Source organism: Triticum aestivum, chromosome 3A (assembly GCF_018294505.1).
Source record: "Triticum aestivum cultivar Chinese Spring chromosome 3A, IWGSC CS RefSeq v2.1, whole genome shotgun sequence".
Taxonomy (NCBI): domain Eukaryota; kingdom Viridiplantae; phylum Streptophyta; class Magnoliopsida; order Poales; family Poaceae; genus Triticum; species Triticum aestivum.
This window is the reverse complement of record NC_057800.1, coordinates 661,354,056-661,373,624: the sequence shown is the minus strand read 5'-3', so window position 1 is coordinate 661,373,624 and position 19,569 is coordinate 661,354,056.

The window sequence follows — 19,569 nt, the reverse complement described above, 5'->3', positions numbered from 1 at the left end:
ATACGGTGGCCCGTCCGATGGGTCCCAGCAGTCAGGGGGAAACGATTTTTTTCGCAAAATACTAGTGGCCCGTCCGGTGGGTCCCCGCTGTCAGGTGGAGGAATAATTATTTTGCACGTAATAAGGAGGCACTTCCTTGCTGCGGCCGCGGACCCAGCTGTCAGCCTCTCCACATACAGTCCACGTCCAATGGAAGCCATTCCTTGACCATGTTGACCACGCCGCAATGAGAGCACCAGGGCGGTGGATGACAATGAGGCCTAGGAAGGGGACGACGCGGAGCCGGGGAAGACGTGACAGTGGATGCCCACGCGTAGAGGAGTACGAGGGTTCACTGGTTCGCTGCGGTGTGAGGCTGCCGTCGCCGCAGAATAACAGGGGGTGTGGGTGAGTAGTGGGATGGCCTGGCCAGCTGTGGGACTAGTAGGGGCGGTGAGGCCTCCGCCGCATCGCAGCCGGCCACGGGAGGCAGGAGCACGAGGCACGACCGGCACTGGTTTGGGCGGCTGGAGCAAAAAGACCAGAGGTTGAAGAAGCACTACGACCGTTGGATGGATATCGTACGGTCACTGGAGCTAGAATCGTGCATATTGACTAAGTTGACAAAGCCCTCCGTCCCCGTCAACTTAGTAGGCCCACAAGTCAGCCTACCACTAAGGTGGGTCCCAGCTAGCAGGGGGTATTCATTTTTTGTGCGTAATAAGGAGGCACTTCCGGTGGGTCCGAGCTGACAGCAGGGGGAACGTTTTTTTCGCGAAATACGATGGCCCGTCGGGTGGGTCCCAGCAGTCAGGGGCAAACATTTTTTCACGATATACTGGTGGGCGTCCGGTGGGTCCCTGCTGTGAGGTGGAGGAATAATTGTTTTCCGCATAATAAGGAGGCACTTCCTTGCGGCTGCCGTGGACCCAGCTGTCAGCCTCTCCACGTATAGTATTCTTCTGTCACACCGTAGCTAGTCATGCATCAGAGTGTGTGCATCATGTTTAAAATTCCATTTAATTTGAAATGGGGATTTGTGGAAACCTCAGAATCATTTTGAAAAAAATGACCCAACTAAAAATTTCTCCAAAAGGGTCCAAGAAAATGCTCATGTTGCTCTCTGAAAATATTGGACAGAGATAAAAATCAAACCAATATTTTTAAGAGCTCATAGGTATTTATTTTGGGCATTTGGAATTAATGCATAAATATTTGCATTGGAAATATATTAGTTATATATATTAATATATGTCCAAAAATTATGCCACCTGTTGGGGAGCTCTGGAATAATATATCTAGCTCCTGCAAAAATTGGCATAAGGTTATAAAATGATTTAATATTTTATTTAAATCAAAACAAATGTCAGAAATTAGAAAACAGAAATAAATAAAAGGGAGAACCTTACCTGGGCTCCTCCCTGTGCAGCCCAGCCAGCTGGCCGGCCCAGCCAGCAGGCGGCCCAGCCCGCCTCCCTCCTCTGTCGTCTTCGTCCTCGACAGAGGGAGGGGAGTGTGGCCGGCGCGCGCGCGCGCCACCGCGCCACGCCACCTCCCTCCCTGCCTGCCTGCCCCTTCCCTCCTCGTCTGGATGGCCTGGAACGACGCCACGCCCTCCCCCTGCTCCTCTCTCACTCTCCCTCGGTTCTTCCCCTCCTCCCCCTCGCTCTCTCTCTCACGGCCGAACACCACCATCGCCGCCGTTCGCCATAGCAGCCGTCACCGGCCACCCCTCGCCCCTCCGCTGAGCTCAGGAGCTCCGCCGCGACCCCCTCTTCCTCCCCACCAAGCCAAGCCCCTCGGGAAGCTCGGCATCGCCTCCACGCCATCGTCTTCCTCCTCGGGCTCCGACCACCATCGCCGTCGATTCGCCGTCTCCAGCGCGTCCCCGAGCCCGCTTCGACGCCCACTGCAACCGCGGTGAGCTCCGCCACCGTTTCCCCCTCTTTTCCCCCTCGTTCCCGCACCGTAACCCCGCTTCCCACCACGGCCGAACCTCCGCCGTCGCCGAGCTCGCCGTTGACGCAGCTCCGGTGACCATTTGGTCACCCCGGCGAGTCCAACAAGTCCGTAAGGACCTGTAGAGCCCCTCCAGCGCCTCAGCTCCCTCGCCTGCGAGCAGCAACGCCGATCCCGACCGCACCCGAACTCCGGCCGCCGCTCACGAGCTCGCCGTCGTCGGTACCGGCCACCACAGGCACGGCCACCACCACCGTTCGACGCGCGGGAGCAAGGGCTCTCCAACGAGCCCAAGCACGGCCTCGCCTGTGCCCTGTAGCGCGTTTCCGTATCGCGCCGCCATCTCGGGCCTCGCCGGCGTCATGTCGCCGGTGGGTTTGACCTGTTTGACCTGGGGTTTGACCCCCCCAGGGTCACTGACGCGTGGGCCCCGTCGGCCAGGTGGTCAGATTAGTGCTAATCACTGTTAGTTAACCCCCGGACACTGACCAGTGGGCCCCAGCGCCACTAATTCCTAATTAGGATTAAATTAACCCTGTTTAACCCCCCTGTCACTGACGTGTGGACCCCACACGTCAGGTTTGACCCCAGCCAGCCGCAGTTGACCACTGACGTCGTGCTGACGTCATGCTGGCGCAATATATATATTTCTGGATTTAATTTAAATCAGGAAATTCCAGAATATTATTTAAACTTCAAAAATTCATAACTTTTATTCTGTAACTCCAAATCAGACAAATTATATATGAAAAATGATCAAAAATCCAATCTATCCATCTGTACTATTTTCATGCATGATCAAACAAGTTAAATTGATGTTTTAAGCTGAACAAGGAAAAGCACTTTAAAAGGCCATGTTTGAGTTTGAAATTTGAATCTTTGATTCAAATTTGTTCAAACCCTTCTGGTTTTAGTTGCATTAGCCCAACACACTCATATTGCCATGTTTCATGCATGCATCATATTGTTGCACATTGTTTGGTGATGGTTGTGTATCGGTGTCCTTTGCGACAGGTTCTGCCTCCGAGGAGTACCGTGATTACCCTAACGAAGAACCATATCAGTGCTTCGACCCGTCAGGCAAGCAACCAACCATTTGATCATATCGATACAATCCCATGTTCTCGCTCCTGCTCTCTTTTACTGCATTAAGACAACGCGTTTCAAACTGCTGTGTGCTACGGTAGTTGAACCTATTTCCTCTGCATGACCTGTCATTGCCACAGTAACTAGATGAAACCCACTAGCATGTTTAGGAGTTGATTGAGCCATATGTATGTGATGTTCCTACCTTGCTATGCCTGCTATGCTTAGAGTCGTGTCAGGTCTGGTTCATCTGGGTGATGGCTAGAGTGAAATGATTATGTCGGTAATGAGAGTGGTGTGGTGAACACGATTTGGTAAAGGTATCGATGAGAGGCCATGTAGGAGTACATGGTGGGTTGTTTCATTGAAGCCGACCTTAAGCACTGAGATCTGTATGTGTGATTTAAGAATCAGCTACTACCATGCATTGGGCCCGAAACCAATGGACCCTCTCGGCTTCTTATTCACCCTAGTTCTCCGTCCAGGAGTTGCAAGTAGTTTCTGGTGTTTGTAGCCTACTGGAGGCCGTGGACAGCACTGACCGTAGGGGTGGGCTGTGATGCGGTAGGTACGTGGCACGGTGTACCGAATACCTGTTAGGTATCTCGGGAACCCTGTTCACATCGTTCGGGGCCGTATGGGAAACCTCGACCGGACTCCCTGCGGATGGAACCTGGATAGGCGATAAACCTGGACTGGAGGCTTAGGTGGTTAGGTAGGTCGTGGCCGACACCCACGTTGGGCTTCCGCTTGAAGGTTGCCGAGTACATGTCGTGTAAACGACGGTAAGTGGTGGGAGCGTGTATGAAGAAGTACACCCCTGCAGGGTTAACATGATCTATTCGAATAGCCGCGTCCGCGGTAAAGGACTACTTGGTTGCCTATACAGTTCATAGACAAGTAAATGGAAACTAATAAAAGCCTCAAGATAAGTGTGAGTGCCGAGGATGGCTCTTCCGTAGGAAGACGGAGGTGGATCCTCGGTAGTGTATTGAAGTGGTGAGTAGTGGACTCGTGTGCGCAAAACCATTTCAAGTTGAAGTATCGTAGGATAGTCTAGCCAAGAGTCAAAGCTGGCTTGCTGCAATAACTCCACCAACCCTTCTTGATAATATGCATGTATGTAGGATCTGATGTAAGTCTTGCTGAGTACCTTTGTACTCATGTTGCTATAATTTACATTTTTTCAGAAGACGCTGCAACCCCTTCTGATGGGTTCTATGTAGACGTTGACATCAACGAGTAGGCTAAAGGCCCAGGTGGTGACCCTGAGCTTGTGAAGGACCACGTAGTATAGCTAGGCTTTCCAAGCCTCTTTTATTCTACTAAGTTGTCTGTACTCAGACAAGTTACTTCCGCTGCTGGTTTGTATGACTGTATGACTTGAATGTTGGGTCGTGAGACCCGTACCTTTGTGTATGTTATGTATGGCTCCCTGAGCCTTAAATAAAGTATTTGTGTCGTAGAGTCATGTTGTGATGCTTCGTTGTATTTGCACATATCGAGCATATTGTGTGTATGATTGAAATGCTTGGTATGTGTGGGATCTGACTACCTAGTTGTTTATCTTTAGTAGCCTCTCTTACCGGGAAATGTCTCCTAGTGTTACCGCTGAGCCATGGTAGCTTGCTACTGCTCTGGAACACTTAGGCTGGCCGGCATGTGTCCTTCTTCGTTCCTGTGTCTGTCCCTTCGGGGAAATGTCACGCATTGAGTACCGGAGTCCTGTTAGCCTGCTACAGCCCGGTTTACCGGAGTCCTGCTAGCCCAGTGCTACAGCCCGGACCCACTTGCTGATGACCGACACGTTCGAAGCTGGGTCATGGATGCCTGTCCCTGTAAGTCTGTGCCACTTTGGGTTTACGACTAGTCATGTCAGCCCGGGCTCCTTATCATATGGATGCTAGCGACACTATCATATACGTGAGCCAAAAGGCGCAAACGGTCCCGGGCAAAGGTAAGGCGACACCCGTGGGGATACCGTGCATGAGGCCGCAAAGTGATATGAGGTGTTACCGGCTAGATCGATGTGACATCGAGTCGGGGTCCTGACAGCGTTGGCATCAGAGCCGGACTGCCTGTAGGTTCTCCAAGCCAAACTGGTCGATGTTGAGTCTAGAAATTCTTTAGTTATATGTAGGGGAATTGTTTGTGGGTTGGAACGTAAGGCTATTTTTACTCCTTTATCTTATGACATTCTGATCTGAGTCAGTCCATTCTTCCATCGGGGGTTAAGGAATTAGGATCTATTCTCTCTATCAGGATCACGTGTTACTAATCAGTAGTACCTTATAGGTATGATGGATACAAGCCTAGTTCAGTTCTTTTACCACATTATGTTGCTAGGATGGTCTCGGAACTTTGATATGATGATGTTGAGCGTGTATGAAATCCTTTGTCAAATGTCTCAAAATCCTTCTTGAGCATTTACAGCTGTTATGCTGCCGAAATTTTGCTAGAAATTCTAATGCCCTTGCATTATGATTGTGCTTTCAGATGGCCACTCGCGACCTCAATCAAGTGGTTCGCCTGACTCGATGCCTAGATGTACCCGGCCATACTGCCAAGTTGGTCAGGGTAATGACTGAGGCTGGATACCGCTGGTATCCTGAGTACACGGTCGAAGAGCAATTTCGGGACTTCAATCAAAGCCAGTATCTCTGCACTGTCAGGATATTTCCATCTTATCCTGGATCCACCGAGCCCCTTCACTGCTCCTATGGACCCGGGGTTACTATTGAGATGGCTGTGCAGGATGCCGCCTACTCTATGATGACCATCATGCGAGTCAGATCTGGTCTATTTCGGGACTTTGATTTCCGGTATATGCCAGGATCACTTCCGGGAGCACAAGGGTATCTCCAGGCTATCTATGCTGACCCCACCCAGGAGGATTCACGGACTCGCACAACTGCTGAGATGCTCGAGGATAAGGACCGTGAAAATCGGGCCTTGAGGCTAGAGCTCTTCAATACCCGTGCTGACCACTGGGCCACATTGACTCGGTTTGCACCGGCGGTGCAAGCTGGATATTCAGATATGCGCGATCTCTATCCTGTGAGATCTGCTCTGCCAGACGTGATGGGTTGGCGTGATGTAGGAGGCATCACCCCACCTCGCGGTCCCCGCAGGCCACCGTCTGTTGGTCCAAGACCTCATCCTAGCCCCTATGGTCCACAAGCTCCGCGAGATCGTCTGTTTCCGGATGATCATGTTGAGCTTCCAGGCTATGGAGGTGACTTCTACGAAGACTACTACGGATCGGTCTGAGTTAGTGGTAGTATCACTAGATCGCACTAGCTGTGTCGTCTATCGTCCCGCGTGACTCGTGGGATATGACCTAGTTTGTACTCTTTCCGGAGGTGTAGAAAAATAATGTATAGGAGCTTGGGATGCCTCCGATGAGATGTAATCCTCTTTTCACCGTAATAGTACTTTGTTTGGTCTTGTACTAAACCCTGTATGGTGTGTATGACGATGGAATAAAAGAAGCAGTTTCTGTATCTACCATGTCATACGGATGATCATCTTGCATTCCGAGTTATTCCTTACATTTTGTATCCTATGTTGGAATTTTATCATCCTGACTAAATCATTGTCTTGTTTACCTAGGATGGTCAACATGCGCACTAACCCTGCTCCTCAAGAGCAGGCCGAAGGCAGTGAAGTCAGGGATGCAAATCTGCCTCATCCTCCTTCACTAGCCGAGGTTATGATGGAAGCTGAGAGAAACAAGCGGGAGACCAACCGTTTGTTGGAGCGTATTGAACAGAACACAACACACCATCAGAGGACTAACGTGGTGTCACTCAGTGATTTTATCAAATTACATCCACCCACGTTCCACCACTCCGTCGAGCCTCTCGACGCTGATGACTGGCTTCGCAGTACCTCTCACAAACTGCGTTCCGCGCTGGTAGCGGAGGCTGACAAGGTTACCTTTGCTGCATATCATCTTGAAGGCCCCGCCAGTCTATGGTGGGAGAATTATGGAGCTATGCGCCCAGCGGGACATGTCACTACTTGGGCTGAATTCAGCGAGGCTTTCCGTGAACATCACATTCCGGAGGGTCTCATGGACCGTAAACGTGAGGAATTTTGCAGTTTCACCCAAGGCCGACTTTCTGTGGATGCTTACAACAGGGAGTTTGGTAATCTCGCACGATATGCAACTGAGGAAGTGTCTACTGATGCCAAGAAGCAAGCAAGGTTCCGTAAGGGCCTTAGTCCTGAGCTTCGTCGTGACCTCCATCTGCATGAGTGCACATCTTTTCAGAAACTTGTCAACAAAGCCATCAGTGCTGAAACTGGTCAGACTGACTATGACGCAACACGCAAGCATGGCCGTGACATGGATTCCTCATCCGGAGCTGGTCCTCAGAAGCGCCGCGTGTGGGTACCCAACACCGCCCTGCCACCCAGGTTCACACCGAGGCCATCTTTCCAGGCGCCTCGCCCTGTTCAACAGTCTGCACCAGCCAAGCCCTATGGGGGTCCAACTAACAATGCTCCTCCACGTACCAGTTCCGTGACTTGTTTCAAGTGTGGGGAATCTGGCCACTATATGCGTGAGTGTCCCCAGACTAACCCCAATCAGTCTGCTAAAGCTGTTGGCCGTGGCAAGCCGACAGGGAAAGTGTTCCACGCCAAGCCGGTCACCGCTTCACGTGTCCATGTCAACTGTATCTCTGCCGAAGAAGCTCAAGAGGATCCCAAAGTCGTTCCGATACAGGAGCCTCTCATTCTTTTATATCTGAAAACTATGCTCGTTTGCATAACGTCGCATTCGGTGATATGCCAACCTCTATGGTAATTCAAACTCCAGGATCCAAATGGCAAACTTCTAGAGTAAGCCATGGAAATGAAATCCAAGTCGACAGACTTGTTTTCCTTGCATCTTTGATAGCCCTTAAATTTTCAGATATTAATATCATTTTGGGTATGGACTGGATGTCAGCTCATCAAGCCAAAATTGATTGCTTCTCTAGGACTGTTCAACTCACCCATCCTTCGGGGAAGATAGTCAATGTCTTGACCCGAATAGCCAAGCAACAATTATATTCTCTTAACGCCAGCCCTTTGCCAGACCTTGAGGACGTGCCGGTAGTCCGTGACTTCCCGGATGTCTTTCCAGAAGAATTGCCAGGTGTTCCACCTGACAGGGATGTTGAGTTCGTAATAGACCTCATCCCAGGAACCGTGCCGATTGCTAGAAGACCCTATAAGATGGCACCCCTAGAACTAGCCGAGCTTAAGAAACAACTCGATGAGTCCTTGAAAAAGGGTTTCATCCGCCCTAGTTCATCTCCGTGGGCTTGCCCCATCCTATTCGTCAAGAAGAAGGATGGTACGGACCGGATGGTTGTAGATTACCGACCTGTCAATTTGGTCACAATCAAGAACAAATATCCGCTTCCCAGGATCAACGACCTGTATGATCAGCTCGCTGGATCCTCAGTCTTCTCCAAGATGGATTTGAGGTTGGGCTACCATCAAATCAAAATCAGAAACGAGGACATTCCTAAAACGGCCTTTGTTACTCGTTATGGCCAATACGAGTACACCGTCATGTCCTTCGGTTTAACCAACGCTCCAGCCACCTTTTCTCGGTTAATGAACTCAATCTTCATGGAGTATTTGGATAAATTCGTCGTGGTTTATCTCGATGATATATTCATCTACTCCAAGAACGAGGAAGAACATGCCGAACATCTAAGGCTAGTGTTGAAGAAACTTCGAGAGCATCGCCTTTATGCCAAATTTTCTAAATGTGAATTCTGGTTGTCAGAAGTGACCTATCTGGGTCATGTAATATCTGGTAAAGGTATTGCTGTTAACCCTGAGCGAGTTCAAGCTGTCCTTAATTGGACTCCACCTGAATCGGTCAAGCAAGTTCGGAGTTTTCTGGGCTTAGCGAGCTATTGTCGTTGCTTTGTCGAGAACTTCTCCAAGGTTGCTAAACCTCTAACCGAACTCCTCAAGAAATATAAGAAGTTCGAGTGGACTCCACAATGTGAGCACAGCTTTCAGGAACTGAAAAGACGCCTGACTTCTGCTCCCGTACTGGTCCCGCCAGACTTCTCCAAGGACTTTGTTATCTACTGCGACGCCTCGCGACAAGGACTAGGTTGCATTCTCATGCAAGATCGACACGTAATTGCCTACGGTTCACGGCAATTGCACCCACATGAGGAGAATTATCCTACTCATGATCTAGAGCTTGCAGCCGTAGTCTATGCACTTAAGACCTGGCGGCATTACCTCCTCGGTAATCGTTGCGAAATATTCACTGATCACCAAAGTCTGAAGTACATCTTCACCCAACCGGATCTGAATCTCAGGCAAAGACGTTGGGTTGAGTTGATCACAAACTTCGACTTAGGAATAACCTACACCCCAGGGAAAGCCAACGTCATGGCTGATGCGCTAAGTCGTAAATCTTATTGTAACAACCTGATGTTACAACAAAGTCAACCGCTTCTCCATGAGGAATTTCGGAAGCTTAACCTTCACATTGTACCTCAAGGTTTTCTTTCCACCTTGGTGGCAAAACCTACCCTTACGGATCAGATTATCAAAGCACAGAAGGTAGATCCGGGAATTTCCCGCATCAAGAGAAACATCCAGAAAGGAGTTGCGAATTGTTTCTCCATTAATGATCAAGGGGTCGTATACTTCGGGAATCGACTAGTGGTTCCCAAAGTGCGAAACCTGAGGCGATTGATCCTTAAGGAAGCTCATGAATCTCCTCTCACCATTCATCCCGGTAGTACTAAGATGTATCAGGACCTACGCCAGAGGTTCTGGTGGACTAGGATGAAGAGAGAAATTGCTCAGTATATTGCTAATTGCGACGTCTGTCGTCGTGTAAAAGCAGAGCACCAATGGCCTGCTGGCACCCTTCAACCCTTAGCTATTCCTGAATGGAAATGGGATAAAATTGGTATGGATTTCATTACCAGTTTTCCCAGGACCAAGAAAGGGAATAATGCTATTTTCGTCGTTGTCGATCGTCTTTCCAAAGTAGCCCATTTCTTACCTGTTCGTGAGAGTATAACCGCTAGTCAGCTGGCAGACTTATACATCTCCCGAATAGTGTCCCTCCATGGTGTTCCTTTGGAAATTAACTCGGATCGAGGAAGTCTTTTCACCTCTCGATTTTGGGAAAGCTTCCAAAATGCTATGGGAACCCGTCTCTCCTTTAGCACCGCCTTCCACCCTCAGTCGAGTGGTCAAGTGGAACGCGTCAACCAGATTCTAGAAGACATGCTTCGAGCCTCTGTTATCTCATTCGGAATGGACTGGGAGAAGTGCCTTCCATTTGCCGAATTCGCTTACAACAACAGCTATCAATCTAGCTTGGGTAAAGCCCCTTTTGAAGTTCTCTATGGACGACGGTGTCGAACACCCCTTAACTGGTCAGAGACCGGGGAAAGACAATTCTTTGGCCCGGATATGATTCAGGAAGCAGAAGAACAAGTTCGCATCGTTCGTGAAAAGTTGAAAACAGCCCAATCTCGTCAAAAGAGTCAATATGACTGAAAACATAAGGCTATGACTTTCGAGGTTGACGAGAAGGCTTATCTTCGGGTCACCCCTCTGAAGGGAACCCATCGTTTCGGTATCAAAGGCAAATTGGCTCCTCGTTACATTGGACCTTTTCGCATTCTCGCCAAACGAGGAGAAGTTGCCTACCAGTTGGAACTACCTCCGCACCTCTCCAGAGTCCACGATGTCTTCCACGTTTCCCAACTCAGGCGTTGCTTCTTGGATCCTATCCGTGGAGTGGACCACGAAACGCTTGATCTCCAAGATAATCTTACATATCGAGAGTACCCCGTTCGTATCCTCGATCAGGCTGAACGTACCACCCGACGTCATAATATCAAGTTTCTCAAAGTTCAATGGTCGCACCATTCTGAGGATGAAGCAACTTGGGAAAGGGAGGATCGTCTTCGACTCGAGTATCCCGCCTTCTTCCCGGAGGAACCCAAATCTCGGGACGAGATTCTTTTGAGTGGGGGTGAGTTGTCACACCGTAGCTAGTCATGCATCAGAGTGTGTGCATCATGTTTAAAATTCCATTTAATTTGAAATGGGGATTTGTGGAAACCTCAGAATCATTTTGAAAAAAATGACCCAACTAAAAATTTCTCCAAAAGGGTCCAAGAAAATGCTCATGTTGCTCTCTGAAAATATTGGACAGAGATAAAAATCAAACCAATATTTTTAAGAGCTCATAGGTATTTATTTTGGGCATTTGGAATTAATGCATAAATATTTGCATTGGAAATATATTAGTTATATATATTAATATATGTCCAAAAATTATGCCACCTGTTGGGGAGCTCTGGAATAATATATCTAGCTCCTGCAAAAATTGGCATAAGGTTATAAAATGATTTAATATTTTATTTAAATCAAAACAAATGTCAGAAATTAGAAAACAGAAATAAATAAAAGGGAGAACCTTACCTGGGCTCCTCCCTGTGCAGCCCAGCCAGCTGGCCGGCCCAGCCAGCAGGCGGCCCAGCCCGCCTCCCTCCTCTGTCGTCTTCGTCCTCGACAGAGGGAGGGGAGTGTGGCCGGCGCGCGCGCGCCACCGCGCCACGCCACCTCCCTCCCTGCCTGCCTGCCCCTTCCCTCCTCGTCTGGATGGCCTGGAACGACGCCACGCCCTCCCCCTGCTCCTCTCTCACTCTCCCTCGGTTCTTCCCCTCCTCCCCCTCACTCTCTCTCTCACGGCCGAACACCACCATCGCCGCCGTTCGCCATAGCAGCCATCACCGGCCACCCCTCGCCCCTCCGCTGAGCTCAGGAGCTCCGCCGCGACCCCCTCTTCCTCCCCACCAAGCCAAGCCCCTCGGGAAGCTCGGCATCGCCTCCACGCCATCGTCTTCCTCCTCGGGCTCCGACCACCATCGCCGTCGATTCGCCGTCTCTAGCGCGTCCCCGAGCCCGCTTCGACGCCCACTGCAACCGCGGTGAGCTCCGCCACCGTTTCCCCCTCTTTTCCCCCTCGTTCCCGCACCGTAACCCCGCTTCCCACCACGGCCGAACCTCCGCCGTCGCCGAGCTCGCCATCGATGCAGCTCCGGTGACCATTTGGTCACCCCGGCGAGTCCAACAAGTCCGTAAGGACCTGTAGAGCCCCTCCAGCGCCTCAGCTCCCTCGCCTGCGAGCAGCAACGCCGATCCCGACCGCACCCGAACTCCGACCGCCGCTCACGAGCTCGCCGTCGTCGGTACCGGCCACCACAGGCACGGCCACCACCACCGTTCGACGCGCGGGAGCAAGGGCTCTCCAACGAGCCCAAGCACGGCCTCGCCCGTGCCCTGTAGCGCGTTTCCGTATCGCGCCGCCGTCTCGGGCCTCGCCGGCGTCATGTCGCCGGTGGGTTTGACCTGTTTGACTTGGGGTTTGACCCCCCCAGGGTCACTGACGCGTGGGCCCCGTCGGCCAGGTGGTCAGATTAGTGCTAATCACTATTAGTTAACCCCCTGACACTGACCAGTGGGCCCCAGCGCCACTAATTCCTAATTAGGATTAAATTAACCCTGTTTAACCCCCCTGTCACTGACGTGTGGACCCCACACGTCAGGTTTGACCCCAGCCAGCCGCAGTTGACCACTGACGTTGTGCTGACGTCATGCTGGCGCAATATATATATTTCTGGATTTAATTTAAATCAGGAAATTCCAGAATATTATTTAAACTTCAAAAATTCATAACTTTTATTCTGTAACTCCAAATCAGACAAATTATATATGAAAAATGATCAGAAAAATCCAATCTATCCATCTGTACTATTTTCATGCATGATCAAACAAGTTAAATTGATGTTTTAAGCAGAACAAGGAAAAGCACTTTAAAAGGCCATGTTTGAGTTTGAAATTTGAATCTTTGATTCAAATTTGTTCAAACCCTTCTGGTTTTAGTTGCATTAGCCCAACACACTCATATTGCCATGTTTCATGCATGCATCATATTGTTGCACATTGTTTGGTGATGGTTGTGTATCGGTGTCCTTTGCGACAGGTTCTGCCTCCGAGGAGTACCGTGATTACCCTAACGAAGAACCATATCAGTTCTTCGACCCATCAGGCAAGCAACCAACCATTTGATCATATCGATACAATCCCATGTTCTCGCTCCTGCTCTCTTTTACTGCATTAAGACAACGCGTTTCAAACTGCTGTGTGCTACGATAGTTGAACCCATTTCCTCTCCATGACCTGTCATTGCCACAGTAACTAGATGAAACCCACTAGCATGTGTAGGAGTTGATTGAGCCATATGTATGTGATGTTCCTACCTTGCTATGCCTGCTATGCTTAGAGTCGTGTCAGGTCTGGTTCATCTGGGTGATGGCTAGAGTGAAATGATTATGTCGGTAATGAGAGTGGTGTGGTGAACACGATTTGGTAAAGGTATCGATGAGAGGCCATGTAGGAGTACATGGTGGGTTGTTTCATTGAAGCCGACCTTAAGCACTGAGATCTGTATGTGTGATTTAAGAATCAGCTACTACCATGCATTGGGCCCGAAACCAATGGACCCTCTCGGCTTCTTATTCACCCTAGTTCTCCGTCCAGGAGTTGCAAGTAGTTTCTGGTGTTTGTAGCCTACTGGAGGCCGTGGACAGCGCTGACCGTAGGGGTGGGCTGTGATGCGGTAGGTACGTGGCACGGTGTACCGAATACCCGTTAGGTATCTCAGGAACCCTGTTCACATCGTTCGGGGCCGTATGGGAAACCTCGGCCGGACTCCCTGCGGATGGAACCTGGATAGGCGATAAACCTGGACTGGAGGCTTAGGTGGTTAGGTAGGTCGTGGCCGACACCCACGTTGGGCTTCCGCTTGAAGGTTGCCGAGTACATGTCGTGTAAACGACGGTAAGTGGTGGGAGCGTGTATGAAGAAGTACACCCCTGCAGGGTTAACATGATCTATTCGAATAGCCGCGTCCGCGGTAAAGGACTACTTGGTTGCCTATACAGTTCATAGACAAGTAAATGGAAACTACTAAAAGCCTCAAGATAAGTGTGAGTGCCGAGGATGGCTCTTCCGTAGGAAGACGGAGGTGGATCCTCGGTAGTGTATTGAAGTGGTGAGTAGTGGACTCGTGTGCGCAAAACCATTTCAAGTTGAAGTATCGTAGGATAGTCTAGCCAAGAGTCAAAGCTGGCTTGCTGCAATAACTCCACCAACCCTTCTTGATAATATGCATGTATGTAGGATCTGATGTAAGTCTTGCTGAGTACCTTTGTACTCATGTTGCTATAATTTACATTTTTTCAGAAGACGCTGCAACCCCTTCTGATGGGTTCTATGTAGACGTTGACATCAACGAGTAGGCTAAAGGCCCAGGTGGTGACCCTGAGCTTGTGAAGGACCACGTAGTATAGCTAGGCTTTCCAAGCCTCTTTTATTCTACTAAGTTGTCTGTACTCAGACAAGTTACTTCCGCTGCTGGTTTGTATGACTGTATGACTTGAATGTTGGGTCGTGAGACCCGTACCTTTGTGTATGTTATGTATGGCTCCCTGAGCCTTAAATAAAGTATTTGTGTCGTAGAGTCATGTTGTGATGCTTCGTTGTATTTGCACATATCGAGCATATTGTGTGTATGATTGAAATGCTTGGTATGTGTGGGATCTGACTACCTAGTTGTTTATCTTTAGTAGCCTCTCTTACCGGGAAATGTCTCCTAGTGTTACCGCTGAGCCATGGTAGCTTGCTACTGCTCTAGAACACTTAGGCTGGCCGGCATGTGTCCTTCTTCGTTCCTGTGTCTGTCCCTTCGGGGAAATGTCACGCATTGAGTACCGGAGTCCTATTAGCCTGCTACAGCCCGGTTTACCGGAGTCCTGCTAGCCCAGTGCTACAGCCCGGACCCACTTGCTGATGACCGACACGTTCGAAGCTGGGTCATGCATGCCTGTCCCTGTAAGTCTGTGCCACTTTGGGTTTACGACTAGTCATGTCAGCCCGGGCTCCTTATCATATGGATGCTAGCGACACTATCATATACGTGAGCCAAAAGGCGCAAACGGTCCCGGGCAAAGGTAAGGCGACACCCGTGGGGATACCGTGCGTGAGGCCGCAAAGTGATATGAGGTGTTACCGGCTAGATCGATGTGACATCGAGTCGGGGTCCTGACATCTTCCGATGGAATTCGGTCATTGACCACATTGACCATGCCACGCCGACAGCACCACGGTGGTGGAAGACGGCGAGGCCTAGGAAGGGGACGACGCAGAGCCGGGGAAGACGCGGGAGTGGATGCCCACGTGGAGAGGAGTACGAGGGTTAACTGGTTCGGCTGCGCTGCCGTCGCCGCAGAATAACAGGGGGTGTGGGTGAGTGGAGTGGAGGGATGGCCTGGCCAGCGGTGGGAGTAGTATGGGGGCGGTGAGGCCTCCACGGCAGCACAGCCGGCCACGGGAGGCAGGAGCAGGCGGCACGACCGGCGCTGCTATGGGCGGCTGGAGCAAGAAGACCAGAGGTTGAAGAAGCACTACGGCCGTTGGATGGACATCGTATGATCAGTCGAGCTAGAATCATGCATATTGACTAAGTTGACAAAGCCCTTCGTCCCCGTCAACTTAGTAGGCCCACTATACTGGGTCCCAGCTAGCAGGGGGAGTATTCATTTTTTTGTGCGTAATAAGGAGGCACTTCCTTGTGTGCGAAGATATAGCTGGTGGGTCCGAGCTGTCAGCGGCGGTAACGTTTTTTTTCGCGAAATACAGAGGCCGTTTCGGTGGGTCCCAGATGTCAGGTGGAGGAAATCATTATTTTGCGCATAACAAGGAGGCATTTCCTTGCGTGCGGCCGTGGATCCAGCTGTCAGCCTCTCCACGTACAGTCCACTTCAGATGCATGTCGGTCGTTGACCACGCTGACCACGCCACGCCGAGAGCACCAGGGCGGTGGACGATGGCGAGGCCTAGGAAGGGAACGACACGGAGGCAGGGAAGACTCAACCATTGTTTTTGTTTCCCACGCGGAGGGGAGTACGACTGTACAAGGGTTTACTAGTTCGTCTACCGTTGCCGGAGAGTAACAACAGGTGTGGGTGAGTAGAGGGATGGCTAGGCCAGCGATGGGAGTACGGTGGGGCGGTGAGGCCTGCACGGCAGCACAACCGGCCGCGGGGAGGAGGGAGCAGGCAGTCCCGCCGGCGCTTGTTTGAGCGGCTGGAGCAGGAAGAGCAGAGATTGAAGAAGCACGACGGCCGTTGGATGGGCATCCAACAGTATACAGGCCATCTGTGGAAAGCCTCAAATCTGTGGACAACAGCATACAACCCATCTGCCATTATTTCAATTAATTTACAGCCCATTTGCTAATTCTTACGGGTTTTTTGGAGCCCATATTCTTTATGTTAGCATTACAGCCCATATTGTGGCCATGGTTAAAAAATTATACGAAATTTTGCATATGTCGGTGCGGTCTAAACTGTTTTTAATCCCGAAATTTTGAGTCACATTTAGACTGATTTTAAAAATAAATATATATAAATATAAAATCCAATAAATTGTCCATGCATAAAAATCAATGCAATTTAAAATCTCAAAATGGAAAAAAAGATATTTGAAAATAATTGCCGGTTTGATGTGTTTTAAAAATGTATAGCCCATTTCTCATTACTGATAGGCCATTTTCCCGGCCAGCCGAATGAAGCTCTCCTCGCCTTGAAAGATTTGCAGCCCAGAAGGCCTGATAAAGTGACTTACTTGACAAATCACAAAAGAACTGGGCAAGCCATTTTCAGAAAGAAAAAAAACTACTGGGCTGGTCTGTGGTAAACATAAAAGAAAAGGCTGTCTAGACAGGCCAGAGTGTCCCGCACAGCCTAGTTGACACCCTGCTTCCGTCACAAAAACAAATTAGATAAATGCCACTCCAATTATGGCGATTCATAAAAATGCCACTGCAATTTCCAAACTTTGAAAAATGCCACTGCAATTTTTGCAAACTTTGAAAAACACCACTGCAGTTTGCAAACTTTGAAAAACGCCACTCCAGACTTCGAAAAATGCCACTAGAAATGGCATGAAATGGCATTTTTCAAAGTTTGGAAATTGAAGTGGCATTTCTTGGATACACCAGATTTGGAGTGGCATTTATCAAATTAACCCCAAAAAGAAAATAACTGTGCGAGCTGCTGGGTCCCTGGTGTCAGCCGCTCGTTGTGCAATTCTCTCATTTATTGACTACGTTAACAATGGCATGGGACCCAGATGTCAGAAATCCACTAGGAGGAGCCATTTTTTTATTGTCTTGAAATAAGGAGGCACTTGCTTGCGTACTGCCATGACCTTGGTGGGTCCTTGCTGTCATCCTCTCCATGTACAGTACCAGTTAGTCGTGCTTCAAAACTGATCGGCACGCCATTAAAAAAATAAAGGTCGATAACTAATGCGGCACCTCAGGCCAACGTGGCCAGATCACATTTTGCACGAGAAATTACACACCATGTTTCGTTGACATGTGGTCTCGTTCCAACATATCAGTGAGATGACGGCGACTAGTAGGAGTATTTCCGAACGGACGTGTAGGCCGGGGCGCCTCTTCGTGAACCGTGGCAAACTCGCAATCGTCCACCGACTCTTCGCCTTTCCCTCTCGATTTGGAACTGCTGTCGCACGCTCTTCCTCTCCCTCCTCCATTTTCCTTCAGCCCTTCACCCTTTCTTCTGTCATTATTCGATCGAAATGACCCTGTTATTCTTGCCCTGATCTGAAAGATGACGTGGTGGAGGAACTCATTGATCGGTGCGACGTCATCACCTCGGCTAGCATGGCAGGTTCATTCAAGCCCATTCTCGACTCAACTAATAACATCAAAGAACCCAAGAGTGAAGGAGTGGTTTGATCTCCCCTATCTTCTTCGTTGTGACCCTGATGACTGGCGCCGGCACGACGGAGGCCTCGCCCTGTGCAAGTTGATGCCGCTTGATAATGATACGTATGATGTTAAGATGCCATCGCTTGAGGGCAAGGCTTGGGCGGGCGCAAATGGAGATTGGGTTGTTTACATTGGGTCCAACTGCGAGTGGGAACTTGTGAATGTGTACACTCGTCACCGGGTTCCACTTCCAAAAATCTCAGCACACTGCCCAGAGGTTGAGCACACCGGTAATGTGCGCGCGTTCAAATACGATCATGGTGACTGTCTTCTACGGAAGATAGCAATTTGCCCAGTTCCCAACCGCTCTTGGAATTACAACAACTATGAAGTTGTTGCTATCTTCGACAAGCTTGTTGCCATCCTGAGTGGTTTGACTCGATGGACATTGCTCAAAAATCAGTTTCTGTGCACGAATGAGTACTGTGATGCAATTCAATACGAGGGCCTTGTGTTTTCTACCACCACTCATGGCACTCTTTTTGCATGGTATCCTCGTAGTTTCGGTACGTTTGTCTTCCACCGTAATTATAATTGTTTCATCCACATGCATGCGGGCTAGCAAGTTTCCCTTTACTAATTAACCTTCTTCTTGTGTTTCCAAGGTCCTGTGAACATCCCACCACCTATACTTGAAAAATTTTATAACCAAGGGGGAGATGCCGATGGTGATGATCATGAGCAGCGCCCATATACTCTGTGGCGCCTGGCAACTAATTTCGATGGATCACCTCTTCTTGTGTGTATACAGCCCACTGATGATGTTACTGCTAAGGAAGCAGGTGTCTCCCATGGTCGCACTCTCCGGACCTATTCCAACACCCGTTGCATGGTATTCGGGATGGATACTAGTGTGCTAGCGCCAACTCCTTATCCCTGGCACAGAATTGATAGTCTTGGAGAAAACTCGCTCTTCCTTGGACAAAACTATCCGATGATGGTGAAAGGCGATCCAACTGCTGTTGACACATTTATGAGAAGCAACTGTGTCTATACCTCGGACATTAGGGTGGTTCCCTACCCTGGTATTGATATAGTAGGCCGCTTGAGCCTGGATGATCAGTCCTGCGTTGGTCTCCAGATCGACAACGGATGGCCCATCCCAGAGAATCACTTATGGTTCAAAGCAAGCGGTTCCAACGCCGCGAAATGGTTGAGTTGAAGTTCATTTCATGGCTTGTTATTTGTTGTGTGGTGAAAACTTTAGTATTTATAATGTATCCTCGTTGTCGATGTGGGTTGATGACCTGTTGTATGTAATAAAATGATATGCATGTGATAAACTTACTAAATTTATGAATGGCTTTCGAGTTGCTTCTCTGAGTGAGTGGTGCGACGAGGCAAAAATATATTTTCCGAATACATAATTATACGTGCATTGCAATAGGTTATCGGATGAGGCCAATCAACAATAGTAGTACACTATTTGTACTAGCTTCACATGCTTCGCGCGTCGGGCGGGTGTTTTTACTGTAGCCATATGTTAATGTGTTCGCTGTACGTAACCAGCACCTCGAATCCTCGATACTAGTACTATATAGTAGGAGTAAGTAGTAGGAGTAGTAGGGTGGCATGGGCCAGAACAAGCATTCACGTCCAGGAGTACAGCACACGCCACCACCATGACA